Source organism: Leiobunum rupestre, chromosome 9 (assembly GCF_980474605.1).
Source record: "Leiobunum rupestre chromosome 9, qqLeiRupe1.1.hap1, whole genome shotgun sequence".
Classification (NCBI taxonomy): Eukaryota; Metazoa; Arthropoda; class Arachnida; order Opiliones; family Sclerosomatidae; genus Leiobunum; species Leiobunum rupestre.
In genome coordinates, this window is record NC_143392.1 from 21,697,695 (window position 1) to 21,719,521 (window position 21,827).

At 41.7% G+C, this 21,827-nt stretch overlaps 1 protein-coding gene and 1 pseudogene across 1 annotated transcript in view; both read left to right on the forward strand.

The window, feature by feature from the left end:
- The window catches only part of LOC149926841 (uncharacterized), a 293,606-nt gene that overhangs the window by 127,670 nt on the left and 144,109 nt on the right, over positions 1 to 21,827 (forward strand). The window lies entirely within an intron of this gene.
- Positions 19,755 to 20,159, forward strand: LOC149926843 (uncharacterized; annotated as a pseudogene).

The following is a 21,827-nucleotide window of genomic DNA, read 5'->3' on the forward strand; positions in this document are numbered from 1 at the left end:
AATAAAGCATAGTTTAAATAGTATTAGAAGTTGTTTTGTAATAAATTAACTATTTCGTCAAATGCTAAAATTGGCACCATCTGGTAAAGTTAATTTTTTTTAATCGATCCACTTCATTATAAGCAATTAAATTTAAGTACTACTCCTAATTCAGTTCGGTTGCCATAGCGAAACGAAAGCCCAGCGTAACTTTTCCATTGGTGAAAATTCATGTCACCCCAAGGTCTACATACCCCCCGAGTTTCATCAAAATCGGTGATTAACACCTCGGGTACACTCCTCGTTAGCTGATTAAGCTATAGTAGTAACTGTAGTAATTCTAGAGTGCTGTTTTAAGACCTTCGTAGGCCCTGGCATCCCCGGGGAAATAAACGGGGGCAGAGCCCCCCCTGAGAAAATCACCTATTTTCAGGGGTGTCGATTTTGGGGTAGGTCGAGCGGGGCAGTGGCCCAGGGTGCCAAATTAATAGGGGTGAAAAATCGAAGATTTTCATTTAAATTACATATTGAGTCCGGCGGATACTAGGTAAGTAATAACCGTGAGGTAGAAGTCCGTCGAAGATTTATCCAATCGTGATCATCGTGTTCAGTCTTTAAATTACCCTTAACGGAAACGGATTCACGGTTTATACGAACAGTTGGGTACTCAGAGTCTCAGACAGGGGATTGCCAACTACAGGGACCGGGGGGGGGGGCTACTGGCCCCTACTTCTATTTCACCGCTACTTTTTCTCAGGACAGACTTTCCTTGGAGTTTTATTTCACTCATTATACTTATTTGCCACTGACGGACACTTACGGTGTCGCAGTTTTAGTCAACCTGACAAGTTGACTAAACATACGACACCTTTGTGTTTTGTTTTTTATGTCTGGGCATTAAGGTTGTGGGAGTAATGATTTTCGGTAATCGAGTCGGGTATCGCGTATCTGAAAATTATTCCGTCGTGTATCGAGTCGGGTAATCGAGTACTCGATTAAGCCAAAAAATTATGTATTCGAGTAGTCGAGTAGTTAAGAAAAACGTTCGGGTATTCGATCGAATTTTTTTCCGGTAATTTTATTTAATTATTTAGAACGGTATTCGTTATTTTTCATAGTTGTATTAAACTTAAACTTGTATAACCCAAGGCACCACCTTAGGCCTAAGTCATCAAGCGACTTTTAAAGCCATTTATTCAATGATAATTAATAATGAATAGTCGAGTACCCGAACATGATGGGAAAAATAATAACCCAACGAATTCAGCAATGCAGCTTATTCGAGTATTCGATTACCCGAATATGTCAATTTTCGATACTCGATAATCGTCGAGTATTGCATTTTTCTTAATCGCGTTACGAGTTCAGGTACCCGACCTAAAAATATGTCGGGTACTCGATGATGATAGAGTACTCGCACAGCCCTACTCGTCATTTTTTCGGACGCAGTCAATAAATAATAAAAAATAATCAGCTAGGCTAATACCCAAGGCACCACCTTAGGCCTAAGTCATCGAGCGACCTTTAAAGACTTTAATTCCGGTGGCCGGGTTACAATGCGTAGGAGGGTGGTGGCAAGCCCTGCATGCCACGCGAGCCAACAGCTCCCTACACTAACTATTACCGTTAACCTTAACAAGATCTCGGGGAAAAACCCCTTAACCCCGTTTGGAGAGAACTTGCAAACTCGACGCCGAGGGGTTGGTCACTCCGCGAACTCGGTGTACACTGTCGTACCTCTGACTGTGCTAATAAGAGTTCGTGAACTCTTTAAAATCCGTACCTTTAACAGTACTAAGTACGCGAACTCGGTGTACACAGTAGCGGCGCTAAGGTTTTTTCACTGGTGGGCTAATTATTTGGTGGCCCCTAAGAATTTTGTGGCCCTTACAACCATGGAGTGAAGCTACACTCCATTTTACAAATTGAGTGACCCCTTATAAATTTTCCAGGAAGCGAGAAGAGCAAGGTCGTTTTCTTGGTGCGGCTCTCGTTGCGTTTACTAGACCCCTATGACGTTGTATCTGACCTGGAGGGGATACGTGCATGCCCGGGGTATTTCCCTAAATTCCCTTTCTTTTCTTTCTATTGTCCATTCAACTTTCTATCAATTTCCGCTCCCTTCCTCCCGAATCTAAGTGTTTATGGTCTACTATTGAGTAAACAAATTGATTTTTTTCTCAGAAATTTGTTTTCGCAATAAAAACAATTTCTAGAGATAAAGAAAATTCATAAATTGAAATATGTGGCCTCTTAATTATAAATATGTGGCCCTTTTAATAGAAATATGTGGCCCCTCTCAGAAAGGCAGGGGGGCTAAAGCCCACTTCAGCCCACCCTTAGCGCCGCTACTGGGTGTACAGGTCATCCGAGAGTGATTTACCCCTCGCTCGACGCAGGAGTGATTCCGAGCTTTCACCCAGTGCCACAAGCTGGGATTGAACCCGGCTCCTCTTGCGAAAGTGCTAACCACTCCGCCACCCCACAAGGTTGTGCTTATAATATTGTTTTTGCCCCCGCTCTCATTAAAACGTTGGCACGCCCCTTTTCTCAGATCACTCATTTGTTAGTTGACACTGACAATTAAATTTGTAAGTTATTTTTCTTTTCTCTATTTTAATTACTTCATTAATTAATAATATTAATCAGCTAGGCTAATACCCAAGTCACCACTACAGGCCTAAGTCAGCTAGCGACTTATAAGGCCTTTTAACCAGTGGCCGGGTTATATTTTAGTAAAATATAACTTAGCCGCTGTTTAAAATAATTTTACGTGACTTTGATAATACATATAGTAATTTGTTAATTAGATTACCGTATTTTCCATATTATTAAATATGGTGAGAAATAATTGAAAGCGAAAACACCTACTAAAAGTACTAAGGTAACCATAAGTCTATAATATTGTTCCATAAGTTTGTCACTTTGGGAGATATTTTACTGAGAGCTAGTAACGAAGTGACGTCATCACAAGATTAAAATATCCCCCTAGCGAGGCACTGTCAAAGGCTAAGTGTGACGCGGGACCAAGCGGACGCAAAACGGCACCGAAGCCCGTAATGCAGTGTGTCTTGTTAATAACTCTCAGTAAAAATTTGGGAAGTGAAGAATAGGAAGTGTCACACTTATGTAACAATATTATACACTTATGATGTAACTAATCTCGGAGCCTATGAGATATAATAATAATAATAATCAGCTAGGCTAATCTCGCGACTTGTAAAGCCTTTTAATCAGTGGCTGGATTATAATAATCAGCTATAGGTTAAAAACCCAGGTCATTCCACGCGAGCTAACCGTGAGCCCCGGCCCCCTTTGGGCAAAAAAGCGATCGGCGCCCCTGTCCAGAACGGTGAGAGTACCCCTCTTAAAGGTCCCCCACATTGGTAACCATGGCGTTTGATACCCCGGTACTGGATATTAACCCTGTAGTTTCCAGCCATGATTACGTTGTTTGGAACCATTATATAATCCCAAGACAGCACGTCAACATAGAGTCGAAGGATACCGCTTACCACTGCGGGTTTAATGCAAAGGGGGCGCCAATGACGGTGATCACTAGCTCATCGGAATCCACCAATCTTTACAACTCCGCATCCAAAGATCTTGAAGTAATCGTCATTGGAAGTTAAACACTCCACCAACCTTTGGTTCAATTGGTTTTCATGCGTCATATTTATTAGTGCGTGGCGTTATGTTTCTCGTGTGCACGTAAATTAAAGAGTATGGTGGGTGGTACCCAAATTTTCAGAAAAATGAGGAGAATCCGAATATCGATGGTACAACTTTGGGGGGCGCGTCTGGGGGGCGGTAGCCCACCCAATAGCTTTTCAGGGATTAATAATTAGTAATTAATTAACTAATTAATTAATTATTATTGAAATGCTTTAGAACTTACATATATACACTAATTACCACCCTGGTTAAGCACAACCTAATATATGTTAGGTATTTTAGATAGGGGGCGCTATATATTCCGCCCCCTTCGCACATTTGAAGTTAACTCAGTTTTTGAACTAAACCCCGTGATGTAGGGTATCAAATTAAAGCTTATAACCTCAAGACTAACACTATGTAAACTCTAATAACCCTGGGTATATTTATGCAAAGTATTAAACCATAACCCCAGATACTTTGATGTCGCCGTTTGGAATATAACCGCATGATGTAGGGTATCAAATGAAAGCTTATTACGTCAAAAATTAAAATATATAGAGAGCAGGCTAAGAGCGCGTTAGTTAAGGCAAGTTTTCAGGTTATAAAAGGGTTTTCTATTACTGAAAGATAAACATTTATTACGCTATTTTAATACAACAATAATGGTAAAATATATTTGATATCACATTTTTAAAGAAATGCACCTTTTTAAAAGGGAATACACCGTTTAAAACGAAAGTTCCGTTTTACTGTCATCATCTTCACTACACCCTTCAAGGTCTTCGACATAATTTTCTATGTACGAATTGTCAAATTTTTCTGGGTTGCCCCCACACGCGCACATTTCAGTACATTTCATTCGAGGAGTGTGTGAAGCACATTTACAGGGGAGTTTGCAACGGCCACGTCCACAATTGCACTTAATAAAATACAAAACGTCCTCTGGAGTGCAAGGAAGGTCGCGCAGAACTGGTTGATAGGTACCATCTTGAACGAACCACCCGTAATTCTCTGGGGGGGGGGGGGGGTAATCAGGGTAATGCTTTAATAATGCGCCCTACGTATTGCAGGTCTCAATGCTCAGAATAGGAGATAATCCGAGTAGTGGTAGAACAGCGATGCGTGTAATTTCTTTGGTATTATACGCAAGGGAATTGTGTGCTGACCAAGTGAGCCCATGGTCAAAGCCATATTGTTTTCCACTACCTATTCTTGAAAGAATCCACAGGAAATCGTGATTGAAAGCTTTTTCCATTTGACTAGAAACTCCAACATCTTAGGTATAAGTGGGAAATACTGCGCTTTTAGGGCGTTTTGACTTCGAAACTGAGCATGGAAGTAATTTGAAAATTGACGGTGGAATTTCTGTATTTTGTGGCTCTTCTTTAAAGAGAAATGGTTTGCATCAGATGACTTGACTTTTTGGTAAATAACCGTTCCGTGCATAGTACGTTGACCATCAGGGGTATCCTCTTGGAAGTCTAAGTTGTCAAAGGTGAACGATATTGCTCTTCCAAATATGAAATTCGGTGGAAGATAGATACCGCCATTTTCTTTCATTCTACAAAGCACATTTTTAGCTATTAAATTCGCAACGTCTTTTACTCTTGAATAATTGACGCTCATTCCTAAATGACTTAGTAGTTCAACTAGTTTTGAGCTTCGTGTTTCCTTGTGAATGGATAGTCCGACCCCAACTGCAAAGGCAATTATCGGACGTCTGAGCTAATCTTAATGATCGTTGGTCGATTTCGCTTTCGCGTTTTTGATTTGAGCTAAGAGTAGCTTTTCCGTTCATACACCATTTAAAAAAGTAATACTTCTTGAGGTATTACGTGACTCTCCATGTCAAGAGACCCATTAAAACACCACTTTTCTGACGACAAAATCAACTTTCGTATTACTTGGCCAAGCTTTGAACAGACTATTGGTTATCTTCGTCTTTCAAAGTGGTTAAAACCGCGTCTTTAGGTGCCTCTCAAAGACACTAATTCCGAGGAGCGCTTTTGTTTTGGTTGAGAAAACTCGATTCCGAGTACTTCCTCTTTTAAAAAATCTTTCAGTTGCCTTCTTGACATAATTTCGTCTTTAGTTTGGTCAAGAGCATTTGAAGTACAAATATTTAAGTACAAGGCATGAAGTTCAGTCATAGCTATGACTTTCATTGTATTCTGTGCAAAGTCCTCTTCAACTAGATTAAGGAACTCGATGCCCGAAGCTACCACTGCCGCCTTTTTCACTTTCTGTGGAGCTGCCATTAACGTCTTGGATCAGAAAGCGTTAAGCCACGTTTTCAATTACGATAAATTTAAGGCTTTTCGCTTTTGCTTTTTTGACGCGCTTTTATTTCAAAATAAGCCTATATCAAATCCATTTAGATATCTGCTTCTCGTGACAAAAAAGCCGATAGAGAAGCTTCTCCCAGTTGGTTTTGACGCAAAAGCGTGATTTTTGTTCGGAAAAATTGTGATTGAAAATGGGGCTTAAGATACGTTTTTTAACCAACATTGCAAGTGATACATAATATCTACTGCGTAGGCGTCCGTTCCATTTATACATTAATTTAATCGTACCCTCCATGTGTCGTTCCAACTTAATTCAACTGCTTCTCTTAAAGATGCACCGCTTGAATCATAAGATATAATATGTAAAAAGTGCCTTTTAGTTTCTTTGTTATCACAAAAGAAGCAAAGAAGTTTAAAGTACTTTGCTTCTCGTAAAAGGCAATGGTACACCCTCAGTCTGACCCCTGCTAGTAGAAGTGGCTAGCTCTAAAGACTTTTTGCTAGTTTCAGATTTAAATTTTTCTCGATAACCTTTTTCAATTTGACTCCCACGAGACTTCAGATAATTTTTTTATTACAGGTCAAATGCCACTTTACCTTTCGCTTCTTTAAGTTTTCAACTGTTATATTTCCACCCAGGAAATTTAGAAGTTCTTGGCTGTCAACGTCTTCTTGATCTGCATTTTTCGTCAATAAAGAAGATATAGTCTCGTAAATAGAATTTGCTGGATTTTCCACAAGGTTTTCTCTGGTATCCTTTTTACAAAACACACATCTAACACGTTTAGGCACCCGTGACATCTTAAAAATAATTTTAATCCCCAGAAAACGGACGTTTCCTTAGCTGACCGAAACTCTTTGCTAAATAAATCGAGGTTCTCGAAGTCAACAAACGCTATCGATCTGCCCATCCACATGACCCTAAAATAATAGCCCTGAAATTTGGTTTTTCATTCGTGTAACAGTTATAGGTGTTATAACCGGAGACCTTTGCCTTACTCGCCCGCTTATCTCTCTCTCTCGTTCTATGCGAGCCCGCTAATTACTTATGGTTTCATATAACCTTTCTAACTTTATGGCTTTAAGTATACCCCTTGAAACTATATTTTTTTTTAAATAATATTTTTTGACGTAATAAGCTTTCATTTGATACTCTACACCGTGCGGTTATATTCCAAACGGCGACATCAAAGTATCTGGGGTTATGGTTTTACGCGCCCCCTATCTTTAATACTTTGCATAAATACACCCAGGGTTATTAGAGTTTACATAGTGTTAGTCTTGAGGTTATAAGCTTTAATTAATACCCTACATCACGTGGTTTAGTTCAAAAACTAAGCTAACTTCAAATGTGCGAAGGGGGCGGAATATATAGCGCCCCCTATCAGGCAACTCAATCCGCCGAGACGGCCAGTTTGCCCGGCCCCTCTCCGTTAGCCCAGTTACCAGCCCACACCGGACCGAAGTCGGAGGTGGAGATATTACCATTTGGACGGAGCTAACATCTCCCAGTGCGCCACCGCCCGTGCTAGGTTACAAGAGCCGGACCCCGACTCCCCGGTAAAGCCACCAGTTATTGCACACTCCGACCCCTCGTGGGCCTGGTTCAATTGGTTGGCGTTAGCGGCCGCTTCAAACACTCCGAGGGTGACATATTACCTGGTACGACATAGACCTTTTCTATGGGTACGTTCAGTAACGCCAATCTGGGAAAAATCGGTTTTTACTTGATGTTTGCTTGATGAGCGCTTCTCGTCATAGTGACGTGGGAAGTTACTGAACGCTGTTATTTCTAGTCAGCGCTGTTTTAAAGATGGCGGCTATAAATGTTCCGGGGCCCTAAAATTAGAGAAAGCAAGAAATATTATTTTCAATAATTAATGCAAAATGAGTTGGTAAATGACGATATTTTTGACAACGATCAGTCTTTTAATAAAAAAGCGAAAACGGCCCTTGGAGTACGCATTGTAACCCGGCCACCTGAATTAATGGCTTCAAAAGTCGCTTGATGACTTAGGCCTAAGGTGGTGCCTTGGGTATTAGCCTAGCTGATTATTATTATTATTAATTAATTGATAGGCCTTTGACCAAACCAGTAGAATTGTTAATTAAAACTACTCCTCCGCCAGCTAAACTGTAAACTCCGACTTATTTTATAATTTTTCCTATATTTCAATGCTTTCCTTTATTCTCCTATAATTTAACCATTTTTCCTAATTTTCCTATAATTTATATTATTTTTTATTTCGCGCGGATTTTTCGAATTTCCCGCCTGCCTAGTTTGCGTTTCGTAATAGAGATGGCGCTCAATGTACTAAATCCCTTTGATAAAATGTTGTAAACTGCTTTGCCAAAGAAATTACTGCACTGAACGGAATTAAGAATATCGTCGTCTGCTTAAAAGAAGTTCCTTTTATATTAAAACTAATTAAAATTTTATTTATGCAAATTTTCATATGTTCCTATATTATCAAAGAAAATACTCCAATATTCTCCTATAAATCGACTGTTGAATTTTCTATATTCCTATACATTTTTTGGGGTTTTTCAGTGGTCACCCTGCAATACGTCAAAAAAAACTTATCTCCGAGATGGTTATTTTGTTGAGCATCGATACCCATCGTGAGTTCGTGATGTCAAATAGGAAACGCGAAAATACGTAGCAGTAACAAAATGTTGGAATCGATTACTCATCGATGTTTTTGATGAGCGTTACCGAACGTATCCTATGTTTATTCATTCGTTTAAAATAATAAAGTTACTTAAATGAAATTAAACAATTACCCACAATGAATGTCGACCTTTAAACCGCAACGCAAAAAAACGGTTAGCTTTGTGTTACGAACTGTTTGTTTTCTGGGCCCTACGAACAGAGATTTAGGCGGAAATTTGAGACAGCTGGTCACAAAATTGTTGCTTCCTGGTCACTTTTGCTCGTCTTAGACGGGTTATGGCGAAAAACAAATATTTCACCTTTCCGATTAATAGGTATCTTACAGCACAGACCACCTACCCTAAGAGGGACATGTACCGCTTGTAGCAAAAGTGACATAATTACCAAAAGTGTGACAATCCCTGTACTTTCGTATGCTAAAGGTTTAATGAATGCTCGACTCGAGATCGACCACATAAAAGACTATTTATGGTCGCCTTTCTGGATCTTTTTTTAGTCTATGGTACTATATCGTAGGTAGATGGCGATAGAATCTCCACAGAACGACGAAAAATAAAAAAAAAATACACTAGCTTTGACCAGTGCTACTTAGTTCCTCCGTTCCTCACTACGAGGCGTTATTTGTTGGTTTTAACTTCCTTCCCTCCCCAAGGCATACTTTCCCTTCTCCCCTCCCAACTTGTATTTCGCTCGTAACATTCATTAAGAAATAGGTCCGATTGACACACTTTTGGTAATTATGTCACTTTTGCTGGTAGTAATTTAAATTTTTTATGTCTCGAATGTGATGTGCCTTTTTTAAGAGCGCGCCATCTCACGGCAAGTAGAGGCCGTTTTGAAGGTACAAAGCCGAACAAGCGTGACAGTAAAAAATGTATTGTAGAAGCTGGTGGGCGCACGACTTTTTTATTTTAATTTCATAAAATAAAGAATATGTAGGCCTAACATACTTACTCATAAGACTGCCTCTGTGTCACATTTCCATAGATAAATTTCAATGAGACCTTGTTACACCACAGTGTCCATGGTTACAGAGGACCCAAAAAGAAAAATGGTTGTGCTATTGAAAGGTTACTATGGAAACGAAATCAAGGTATCGCGTCGCGCGAGCTAAACCTTTCCGAAAGAACTTGTTCACGGAGACGTATTGCCTTCGCCGTGTCTGTCTGTCTATGTGTCACAGTGGTCGCAGTTGTTATCACTAGGTGGTTTCTTTTCGCTTGTTCCGGGATTTCAAAAAAAGTTATTTTACCTTGCCCAACTTGTCACTTTTTCAAGTTATATTTTTTCAGTACGTTTTCTCATTGACAATTTTCTTATAGCACCTAGCGGTTAAAATTTAAATTTTCAAAAAACGTGAAAATATTTTTCGATTTATAGCGTTTTCCATTGGGAACCTCAGAGTGTGATCCGGATTTGTTGAATGACGTCACTGCTCCCTGTAGGAGGCGCTCGGAGGATTCGCCCTGGTAACTCCTAATGAAATACGAAACGTTTTCGGAGCACCTTTTTTGGTTCCCCCCGACTCTTGAGTTGGGGCAGCCGGGAGCACTCCGGGAGCACTCCGGGAGGGAGTACCTTGGTCAATGGAAGACGATCCTCCCTCTCGGAGTTGCCCGCTTTTTCCCAATGGAATACGATTTTGATTTTGGAGCGCTTCGGGAGTGCTCGGAGGTTCCCAATGGAAAACGCTATTAGATGCATTTTGGTAGAAAGTGTCCCCCGGCACGTATAATGTACAGTACAAATTTCAACTTTCTAGAAAACAGTTTTTGAAAGCACTTTTTCGAGCAAAATAAACACCCTACCAATGACGAAAACACGCTACTTACAAGTCAGTCGGAGCTGGGCGAGAATGTCAGGAAATTAGCATTAAAACAATAGGAAGTGTCATACTTATTGTAATTATGTGACTTATGGCAAAAATAAATAGACATAAACAGAAAGTCTCGCATTAGCGGTATCAAAGATAATTTAAACTCGTACGAGTTTAAATTATCTTTGGCGGTATTCTCATTCTGTACCTTTCCCTTTGGTGTCCATGAAATCTAAGGGGCAAACCCCCAATGCTTCGAAACCCGTAGAGTGCCACCCAATCAGATCGCCTCTAAAGCATTTGAAAATTTTGGTGAGAAATTAGCCTGTAAGGCTAGTGTTTCGCGATGCTAAACACCCTGGCTGGATTTCCTACAAGCTCTTTCGGTCGGCCGCTCATTTTTCAGTTCTAGATGGCTCGGAAAAAAACCGCAGCTCAATTGGCATTAATGCCTAAGAACCAGGCAAGTCAATTTAATTTTTACGTAAAAGAGTTGTTAGGGACTGGAGTTGAAAGGAAAAACAATGAAGACATTTAAAAAAAAAGCAAAGGGTTAGAAGATTTAGATAAGTTAGACCTAGGCTTAGTGACTGAATCTGTTGTTATCCTTGTTGAAGATAAGAAACGTTATCGGCTTTTTTCGTTTCGTTTTTTTAACAGGTTAAAATGTTAAATGTGAATAAGATATTCTTTTTAATTATTGCTAATCTTTGTTTACTATTTTTTAACCTAGTATATATAAGATTCCTCTGATCTGGTGGCGAAATCCAATAGGTTATGGGCCCAGCACGCTTCCACTGCGCCACAACAACACTGATAGATTAGTCTACCGCCTGCTGTATCCGGTATCATCATCCCAGTTACTATCACAGTAATCCGTGTCCTGGTCAACAGTTCCCGAAAGTAACCATGGATAGTCTACTTCGCCAAGACGTTGAAAAGCTATCTGGTCCGGAGAATTGGAGGAGTTGGAAACGACAAATAGTCGACATACTCACTGTACGAGATAATGACTGGTGAATGGGTTGAGCCCACGGGGCCGTTATTGTCAGCAACAGCAGAAAAGAAGTCAGAATACAAGAAAAAATACCGAGTGGCATTCAGTACAGTCCGGGGTATCATCTGGTCAGCCTTGTCCAAGAAGGTCCAAAACAATTACAAATTGCGTAAGCTTCTGGCGCAACTTATGCGAACTACGAAGTCACCAGACGTCGACATGGCTACCCACATTGCCCATATGTGTTCTCTCTGGACAGACATCTTGTCAACGGCACAGACAGAGAAGAACGTAACATTCGACGACTGCATCCTCATTGCCTGCAACTACGAGTCTCTACCTCAGGATGAGTATCGAGAATTCGGTATGCTCTGGGACACGCTGCCAACAGAATTGGAACGTCTGTTGATTGGCCGTGCAACTCGAGAAGGGGACGCTTTCCGAGATTCCTCTGGTCTGATCGCGAGGCCCTCAAGGGGTCGGAGTGTGCAATAACTGGTAGCTTTACCGGGGAGTCGGGGTCCGGCTCTTGTAACCTGTAAGGGCGGTGGCGCACTGGGAGATGTTAGCTCCGTCCAAACGGTCCTATCTCCACTTCCGACTTCAGCCCAGGCTAACGGAGAGGGCCCAGGCAAACTGGCCGCCTCGTCGGATTGGGAAGCCTGCTGTGGAGTGGCGGGCCTCCGTATGAGGGCATGGCGGTCCTGTTTCCCCGGCCTTGTGGAGTTCCACCGGGATCTCCGCTGCCAGCTGTGACAGGTTATGCGGGCTGCTGTGTGCCCGCCGTTCCCCTTTAGGAGCTCTTTCCAATGGGCTTGGCTCCCTGCCTTTATAGGTGGGGTGTCGGCCGGAGTTGCTAGAGCATCCGTTCTCTATCCCACTGCTGTGTGCGAAGTGGCGGGCTGGTCGTCCCATTGTTGCACCTTCTGCTGGGTTGAGCGGCTTGCGTCAAGGGTGCTACCATCAGTAGTGGGGTTCTGCTACCCATGCTGGTTTTGTCACCTGCCCGGGCTTGTGGACGCTGGCGTAGGGCATTCTGATGATAGGCCTCCGGTGGTGTGGTTCTTTTCTTACCGGTACACCGGGCTATAAATTCTGACAACATGGTCTGATCGCGAAACGCACTACCGGAAGTCATCATGGTCACTCATCAAACGAGACGAAAGGCATGAGACGTAAGCGAAAATGTACCAATTGCCAAAAGTTCGGTCACGTTGCAGAAGACTGTTGAGGACAAAAAAAAGAGCTCCCAGAAAGACGAGCATTGACGAAAGTAACCGCACCAGCATCGCGGGTCTGATTGCAGCAAACGTTCTCGTTGCTCGCTCATCATCTGAAGCAGCATGGTACTTTGACTCGAGTGCTACACAGCATATCACGAACGACGCCAAAAAGTTCTTAAATATCCGCAAGTTCGCTACTCCAGCGACTCTTCAGATTGGAAACAAGACGCAGATGACAGCGGATGGTGAAGGATTAGTGCTCGGAATTCCTGTAATTTTTACCTATTAGATAAGGTCTATTTTAATATTCATGGGTTTATCCATTTTGAAGAAAATAGACATTCTTATTATCTACCAATTCAGATAAAACGAAGCCTATATCGAAACGTGTAATTTTATACATTTAACCTTTGGCCCCTCTTATCTATAAAACGTTCAAATAATATAAATTAAGTGTGGAGTATGTTCACAGTTCCATTATCCATGGATAAATCTAAATGAACATCGACTAAGCTTATCTAATTAGGAGGTCTATCTTAAAAAAATATTGCTCGTTGGATAAATTATCCAATAAATAAAGTAGACATATCCTTTCAGTTTCAAACAAAAAAAAAACTTTATCTAATTCGTTTCGTAATGTGTACTTTGTTTTTTCAAATGAATATTGAATCGGTTAATCTATTGGTTTTATCCGATTATTTGTTACGCGGGAAGTCACGTAGTTTGGAAGAATTCACTCGTAAACTCAACTCCGAAACGGACGGTTTGGTTTCTTTTCGCAAACGGAAGCATGGCAGGCACTTCTAGACTGCGAAGTGACGCGTGGAAACATAAAGTGTCGCTTAGATCGTCCGAAGACCGTAGTTCAAAATACCAAGTGGCTCAATGCCTCTACTGCGCGGATTAAGTAAAAGTAAAATTATACAATTCATACGAGAATGGTATACATCGCTCTGAACTGAGACCATGATCTTATTAAAGTGCTTCGTACAGGGACAACCAGCTACAATGATATAGCAATGGCCGATATCCATGTTGAACTCTCAAAGATGGTTATTAAATACAACAGTGGTGTAGCAAAAGGGTGGCCTGGGCGGATAATGTCGCGGTCTATTGGGTCGTATCTACGTATATGGGCCCAAAATAAATATTTGCCACGGGAAAATCTAATCAGTGCTACGCCACTGAAATAGAACCTCTTTTTGAGCCCTTCCTTCAAAATTTTAATTTGGGTCAAAACGACACAAAAGGAAACGTGCCTAGTTTCACTTTCGCTATTTTTTATCTTCACCGCCAGAACTTGCATTTTAACAATCAACCGACGAAAGTGTTTGGAAACGGTGTCACTGTTCCTGTGCAAAATAATATAATTTTAAACGCTGACGTTTTGTACTCACAACATATACGCTCGGGTCCCCCCCTCGCTAGTTATTCATGATTTTCCGAAATGAGTTTCGGAATATTAGTTAGTGCGGGTTGATAGTACGCGCGCAGGTATCGGCTAAGGTCTTCAATTTTTACCAATAGGAATGATACCTTCACGATCAGAGAGTGAAACAGTGGGTGCGGACAGGTTCCTTACAAACATAAATAGACATGTTCCGGTGTACGGTACTAGGCCCACGGGCTGTGTTCAACGCGGGCCGGAACCCTATAAACTCAGACTGGCATGCCAAGGGAATGGATGCGATCCCGACTACGGCTTGGGCTCTATTTCGGGCCGCTTATATCGGGCGCAAAGCTGTAAAATGACCTTAGACATTACGGTGGGGAAAAATGGTATTAACCTTGCTTAAAATATTTTTTTGTTATTAAATAGAAGCTGATGCCTCAATCCAGTGGCGTAGCGAATGTTTCTGGCGTCCGAGACAAATAGCTTTTGCCCTTTTTGCGTTAAAAATTCCTAAAATGCAACTTAGTTCGTTGAGAAAAAGGTCGTCAAACAGTTTTTGGTGCCCGCTAGGGAGTGACGGATTCTTCTCCCCTCCCCCCTCCCCAATCCATAAGGATAACCATATAGCTCTTTCGCTGTTGATTTATCAATTTGGACTCAAAGGGTCCCATAACTTGGGCACTGGCTGTCTCGCGTACCTTTTGAATTAAAGGAAAATTGGGCATCAACCGACATAAATTCCTTGCTAAACAGACCAAACACTTCACAAATAGAGCATAGCTCTACTTCAGTAGGACTTGTGAACTTAGAATGCATTTCTTCTCTGGTTTTAAAATTTCTGCTTATGTTCAGTCTTATTGGCTTGATATTTTCTAAAGCAACACTCGTAAAGTCGATTTTCAAAGTATAGCTGAGGTAGCCCACGTGAAGATTGTGTTTCGAAATATAGCCAGTTCTAACTGATCTTTTCATATAATCAAAGATATATAGTTCATTCACTATTTACAATGGTTTGTATAAAACCGTGAAATGAGTTGGATTTGAATCTAAAATTAACCTATTATAGCTAAAGAACTAGGTTAGAAGATTTGCCAGATAAACTTTTTTGAGCCTCCCTGACTCGTGTAAAATCCGTCCAAACCTTTTGCCTCTATATACACAAAAGTAAATAATCACATAATTAGTATTTTATAGCAGTGTCTATAGTAGCAGCTACGCAGTAACTTTATTATTCTTGACTCCCGGGGTCCACATTTTAAGCATTGGCTAAACCGTACACTTTGAACTATAGGAATATGGAAAACATCATCAGCAAATCTTGTTAGATTTTTAAAGATACGCAATAAAGACTGTGCCCATAGGGCCTCTACTAGAGGCCCGCTTAAAATGGCATTCTCGCTCAAAGCCCACGGCTCACGAATAAACCCCAAAGAATACCGGCAAAACGTTTTAAACTGTGAAGTGTCACAGTGTATGTTTCCAAAGTGTTGGTGGTCACGTGTGGGCTTAGGCCTATTGAAATCTGCCTCGAGACGAGAGTTGAGCGGCGTAAATTAATTTCTTCAATAAGAAGAGTGATAAATATAATTAACTTTTGATAAGACTTTCCTAAGTGGTAATATATTGAGAAAAACTAAAAATCTTTTTTTTTTAACTAAGCAAATCACGTCATATCATATAGCCATGGAGCAAAATCGGGCTTTAGCACTGGGAATTTAAATTATCACATTCGAAAGAAGCATCTGGAACACTTCAATGATCCTATCAACGACAAGTGGCGAGGGAAAGAATTGTACAATGATTTAATCACTTAAAAATCCTGATTTCACGATTGCCTACATGTAGTGGCGTAGCTACGGTATATAGACGAGTCGGGCCCCCGATTGAATCGGGCTTTTTATACCCGACCCGGCCCGAGCCCGCTTCGGAATCCTACCTTATAAGAAGTCATTTTTAAGACTCATTTCCCCTCCGTCAAAACGTGTTTTGTTCCGTCCTCAACCATTAACCATAGACGAGTGCGGGTGAGACGACGGGTCACGGACCAGACTACGTTTTTACGTAGGGGTAGTAAATCTTCGCTTGACATGAGAAATAAAACTCACCCAATGACTCTCGTAATTAACTTATTGAAAAAGTTTAAGAACAATTAAATTTCAAAAGTTACAATTCCCCATACCCCAAAATTATGTCTCTTATCCCTGGGCAAAGCGATACGCGGGGCCCCTAATAATTTCAGACAATTTCTTAAAGGCCTAGGTTTTTTTCTGCCTGTCCCCCTTTAAATTAACTTATTGGAGCACAAATACCCCGGTGGTAGGCCAACCGCTGAACATGTTGGCCTAATTTAAAGGGGGGCAGGCAGAAGAAAAACTAGGCTTTTAACCTCCAATGCAAAGTCCATCGTCGCCCTAATCTTCAAATATTGGTTCAAATAAAAAAATGCGACGGTCTACACCGTCTATATCACGAAAAGACATGTTTTAGATAGTTTAAAAATTTGTAAAATGTAAATAGACAATACTACAATTTAAAAAATGTGAAAAACAATATTTGTAAGATTCATCTTTTTCACATTACAAAAGTTGAAAATGCGGCCCTCTAGAATCTTGGGCCCCTCCAGAATCTTGGGGCCCTAGGGCAGTGCCCTATTTGCCCAATGAGAAAGACGGCACTGTCTTATCCAAGGACCTACAATTTATTTTTCGCGTCATACTTTTAAATTAGCCAAATCTGGCGGGAAAATTTTGCAACTGGCAACTTGAATCGAAAAATGGAAGAATGAGAGACCTTTGTTCTTTATCCGTGGATAATCTTGCAATATCCATAAATAACAACGAAGTAAACATTATTTAATAGATAGTAACTTAAAAAAAGTACAAAACTGTATGTTCAATAGATAAAAAATATGAATAAATAATAAAATAGACTTATCTGATAGATAAGTTATTTTGCAGCTTGGAATTGTTTTTGGTTAAAAAAATTATTTATACGCCACGTTCTTTATACGTAAATACATATCTGTGGATAACCCCCCGTAGTCATTTTATCCATTCTTAAAATGTTATGAGCTCTTATCTAAACGAATAAATTGGATAATATCTGTTTCGACAATGGATAAAGCGTTTATCCGTTATTCATTTGTTTGATAATCCAAAGTTAAAGGTAGGTGCACTTTATTCATGGATGCTTATCCAATAAACAAATTATCGAAATTTATACGGTTTATCGATATTCATCTTGTTCGTAATTCCGAGCACTATGAAGGATACATCAGGTTTCAGTTCCGGATCGGAAAGAAACTCTATCAAGAGGTCGTAAACAATGTCTGGCACATCCGTGACTTTATCTGCAACGTTTTCTCGTTGAAAAGCGCAATGAAGAGAAACAAGAATCTGGAATTCAAGGTCACACCAAATTCTTGCGGTCTCTATGAAGTTGTCGGAGGCAAAAGGAACCTTTAATAATGATAAGAATAATAATTAAGGCTTCTTCTAAGAAGGGAAATTCTCTTCAGCTCAAAACTGATTTTCAAGAGGGTCCCTTTAAACTGCGTGGGACGGTGGTGGCTAGCCCTCATGCCACTGTTAACCACAAGCGCCCCTAGACTAACTATTACCGTTAACCTCAAGTTTTTATGGAAAGGGGAACCCTCTTTAACTTGCAAACTCAACGCGGAAGGCGTTGTTCCGAGTTTTCACCCAGTGCCACAAGTTGGGATCGAGGCGAAAGTGCTAACCACTCCGCCACCCCACCTTGTGTACCTGGCAAGGTCGAGAGTCTGTATCGTCTGGATATCAAAGTCGAGCAGCCATCATGCTCCGCTCACATCGCAGCAGATCCGAGAAATTACCGGAAAGCAGATCTCCAAGTCTGGCATGAACGCATGGGTCATCAGGATAAACGACATGTAGCAGCGACGTTACGGAGACTCGGATACGAAGCTCTAAACCAGACATCTGAAAAGCTCTGTGAAGGGTGCATCTACGGCAAGATGACTAGGCCCAGTTTCGGCACTCGTTTGGAGAAGGCTACGAAGTCAGGTGAAAGGATCCATTCAGATCTCTGGGGACATCACTGACCCCGTCCATGAAGGGGAAGAAATACTACCTCCTATTCAAAGACGAGTATTCCAGTGTTCGAGTTTCCTAACGAAGAAATCCGAAGTCGTCAACTGTTTCAAAGATTTCCTTGCCTTTTGCCGAACCTGCAATCTCACAGTACAAGAGCTGGTCACGGACAATGGAACTGAATATGTCAATGAAGAGTTCCGTCAATCGACGTCTCAAGAAGGGTTACATTACCGCAAGTCCATGCCATACACGCCCGAACAGAACGGGGTCGCTGAACGAGAAAATCGTACGATCATGGAGTCTGTAAGGGCCATGTTGCATTCCAGATCGGACCTACCACCGAAACTCTGGGCTGAAGCGGTGAACACGGCGATCTATATCCTGAACCGAACAGCACCTACATGCATCGCTGGGAAGACACCGTTCGAATTGTGGGCAGGGAAGACAAACCCATCGATCCAGCATCTGCGAGTCTTTGGCACTAAGTGCTTTGTCCACATACCAAAAGAGAAGCGAAAGAAGCTGTCTCGGAAGGCGTATAAAGGTTTCCTGGTTGGCTATGAAGACAATGCAGACGGATATCGAGTTTTTGTTCCAGAGCTGAACGTTGTCCTAAGATCTTGAGATGTTAAATTCAATCCCGAGATGTGCGTTTCTGATTCCTGGATTCTTGTCTCTGAGGAGTTGTCCAGCCAGGGCGAGCAGTTGACCGACGATTTGGTTCGCGAAAACCAGCCAACCAGAGCCACCAACTCATCAAAAGACGGACCAACCAGAGCCGCAAATGCACCATCAGGCATGCCAACCAGAGCTGCCAACTACTCAAAAGACGAGACGACCAAATCCGTCGAAGCGTCGGAAGACGTGGCTACCGGACACAATGAGGCAACAGTCTCTGACGAAATGTCAGACAACCGCTCTGAGAAGAGTGGTCCGGTACTCGGAGATCGTTCAACGCTCAAGAGAGTTCAGCTATGCCATACTTGTCATCCAGGAAATAAAGCGAATCCATAGAACGGCAGATGAGTTTTCAGGCTACACGCAACGAGTATCGACTACGACGAGACTTTCGCACCAGTTGCTCGCTTCCAGACGCTACGAATTTTTCTCAGTCTGGTCGCCAAGGAAAATCTTATTCTAAGACAATTTGACGTAAAGACTGCATTTCTTCATGGAAAACTTTTCGAAGAAATCTACCTGCGCCAACCCGAAGGTTTCGACGACGATAGCGGACGAGTCTGGAAGTTACGAAAAAGTCTTTACGGTCTCAAGCAATCTCCACGATGCTGGAACGAGCGAATCGACAAGTTCCTACGTAACCATGGATTCGAAAGCGCTGATGGAGATCGAACCAACGACGTTTTCTTGGTCCTTATCCTCTACGTTGATGATGGTCTGTTCGCTGGAAGTACAATCGAAGCGGTAGACGAGTTCCTCCTCAACTTCAGTGACGAATTAGAAATCCTCACGGGAAAAGCATCAACCTACCTTGGCCTGAAAATCGATACGTTGAAAGACGGATCCATATTTCTACACCAGAGCGCCTATGTCGAAAATGTCTTAGAGAGGTTCAACATGCAAGACTGCAAACCAGTAAAAACTCCCACCGGCAGTCCAGACACGACCGATCAGTCAAGAGAGTTTTGAGTCAACAACCATGTACGCCTCAGCCATTGGATGTCTCAGATACGCAGCCACAGGAACACGACCTGACATAGAATACGCTGTCAATCGAGCATCTCAAGCCATGGCCAATCCCACAGTCGCTGACTGGAACTGGGTTAAAAGAATCTTTCGATATCTCAGAGGGACCACAACACTTGGTCTCCTATTCAAGGCAGGCGACTCCATGACGACAAACCCTTACAGCGACGCTGACTATGCTGGCTGCGAAAAGACGAGATGTTCAACGTCTGGAGTCGTATGCTTAATTGGTACAACTCCCGTCATTTGGGCGAGCAGGAAGCAACAATCCGTTGCCCTATCAACTACAGAGGCTGAGCTGGTAGCTGCCACCGAAGCAGTGAAGGATGTCGTCTGGATTGAACGGGTTAAGTCATAGACGATAATGTCCCGACAGTTCGAATCGACAACGCAGGAGCCATCAAACTCATAAAAAAAAATCCAGAGTTTCACCGCCGAATGAAACATATTAGTATTCGTCAATACTACGTTCGTGAACTGGTTGAAGAGGGCATCATCAACGTCATGAAGAACAACTAGCGGACATATTCACCAAATCTCTGTCCGCAGCTAAGTCTTCATTCGTTTTCGTCAAAAACTCAACCTACGTTACCTTGGAAAAGTCTTCATCGAGGGCGAGTGTTGAAGTTTAAGAAACGTTATCGGCTTTTTCCGTTTCGTTTTTTAACAGGTTAAAATGTTAAATGTTAATAAGTTCTTTTTAATTATTGCTAATCTCTGTTTACTATTTTTTAACCTAGTATATATATATCCGCTTATGGCGTTTATTGTGTGTCATTATATTCTGTCATGCCATCTTGTACAGTATTCATTATTAATATGTTTTCATTAATAAACGTTTGTTATTTTAATTAATATATTATGACTTCTTACTAGTTCGTCAGTTTAGTGTAGTGTAGGCTTTGCTGTCATCATTGGTGTTCTTAAAACGCCAATGTAAATTGAGAAACGATATCTTCAATAAGTTCATTGTGAAAAAACTCGTCTACAGCATATTTCTTAATAATAAACTCTGCAACTCTCCTAGAATTTTCCATTATTATAACACAACTAAAACATTAAGTTTTGATACACACGTGCGCGTGGAGGCTACGAACTTATAGATGCTAGCTATTTCGCGGAGAGCGAGGTTTTTAAGACCACTTTTCGCATGTACCTCGTGCAATGCCCAACATTTGTAACGATCCGCGAAGGGGTCGGCACCGCAGAAAGGGGATAAAGTAGTTTCTCAGATTACACGACGCGAACTTTGCCTCCAATGCGATACTTTCTATTTATGTCTAGTTATTTTTGCTTATGGTAACATATAATTACTTGTTTTGTAGATATGGTATTAATTTATTATTAACCAAGTAGATCTGTTTATATGCACATTTAATAAAATCTCAGGAATTAGAGTAAATTGCACAATATACAAAAGTAAATGGTCAATATTCAACTAGCTGGAGGCAGAAAGGCAGAAAATTACTCATATAGTTTGACAGTTCCTTCCGTAACTGAGCTTGATAGGGGAGTCCCTTTAGGAATATGATATCCACTCTACCAGCAAGCTCGAGGCCGGTGGACCAGTCCTCAATACAACAGAGAAGTTGCGTTTCGGTGCAGAACCCACAACGGAACCCGTGCTGGTAGCGCTTGAGCACATTGTGCGCAATGAGGTGGTTGGTGATCTGGGAGGCGTTGCTCATTCGGGTCTGACTTGTCGCCTCCTTTCGGAACTGGGGTGACGTTTGAGGTGCTCCAGTCAGGGGGTTTAGCGCCCGCATCGTACGACATTTGAAATAGTTCAGTCAGGGGAGCAGCAAGAGCTTCTGCACAGTTTCGTAGTAGGACTGAGTGAATGCCGTCGGGGCCTTGAAGGGCTTATCCCAAAGCAGCTTCCGGATATCCAGCACAGAGAACACGATGGGCCCCATCGTGGGGGCCCGCCTCGGCAGGAGAGGAGTCGAGTCGAAGACATGTTCAGCCTTTGAAGCAGCGGTCGTGTAGAGAACTGTGCCCTTTTTGAGGTCTTCCTTTTCCGAGA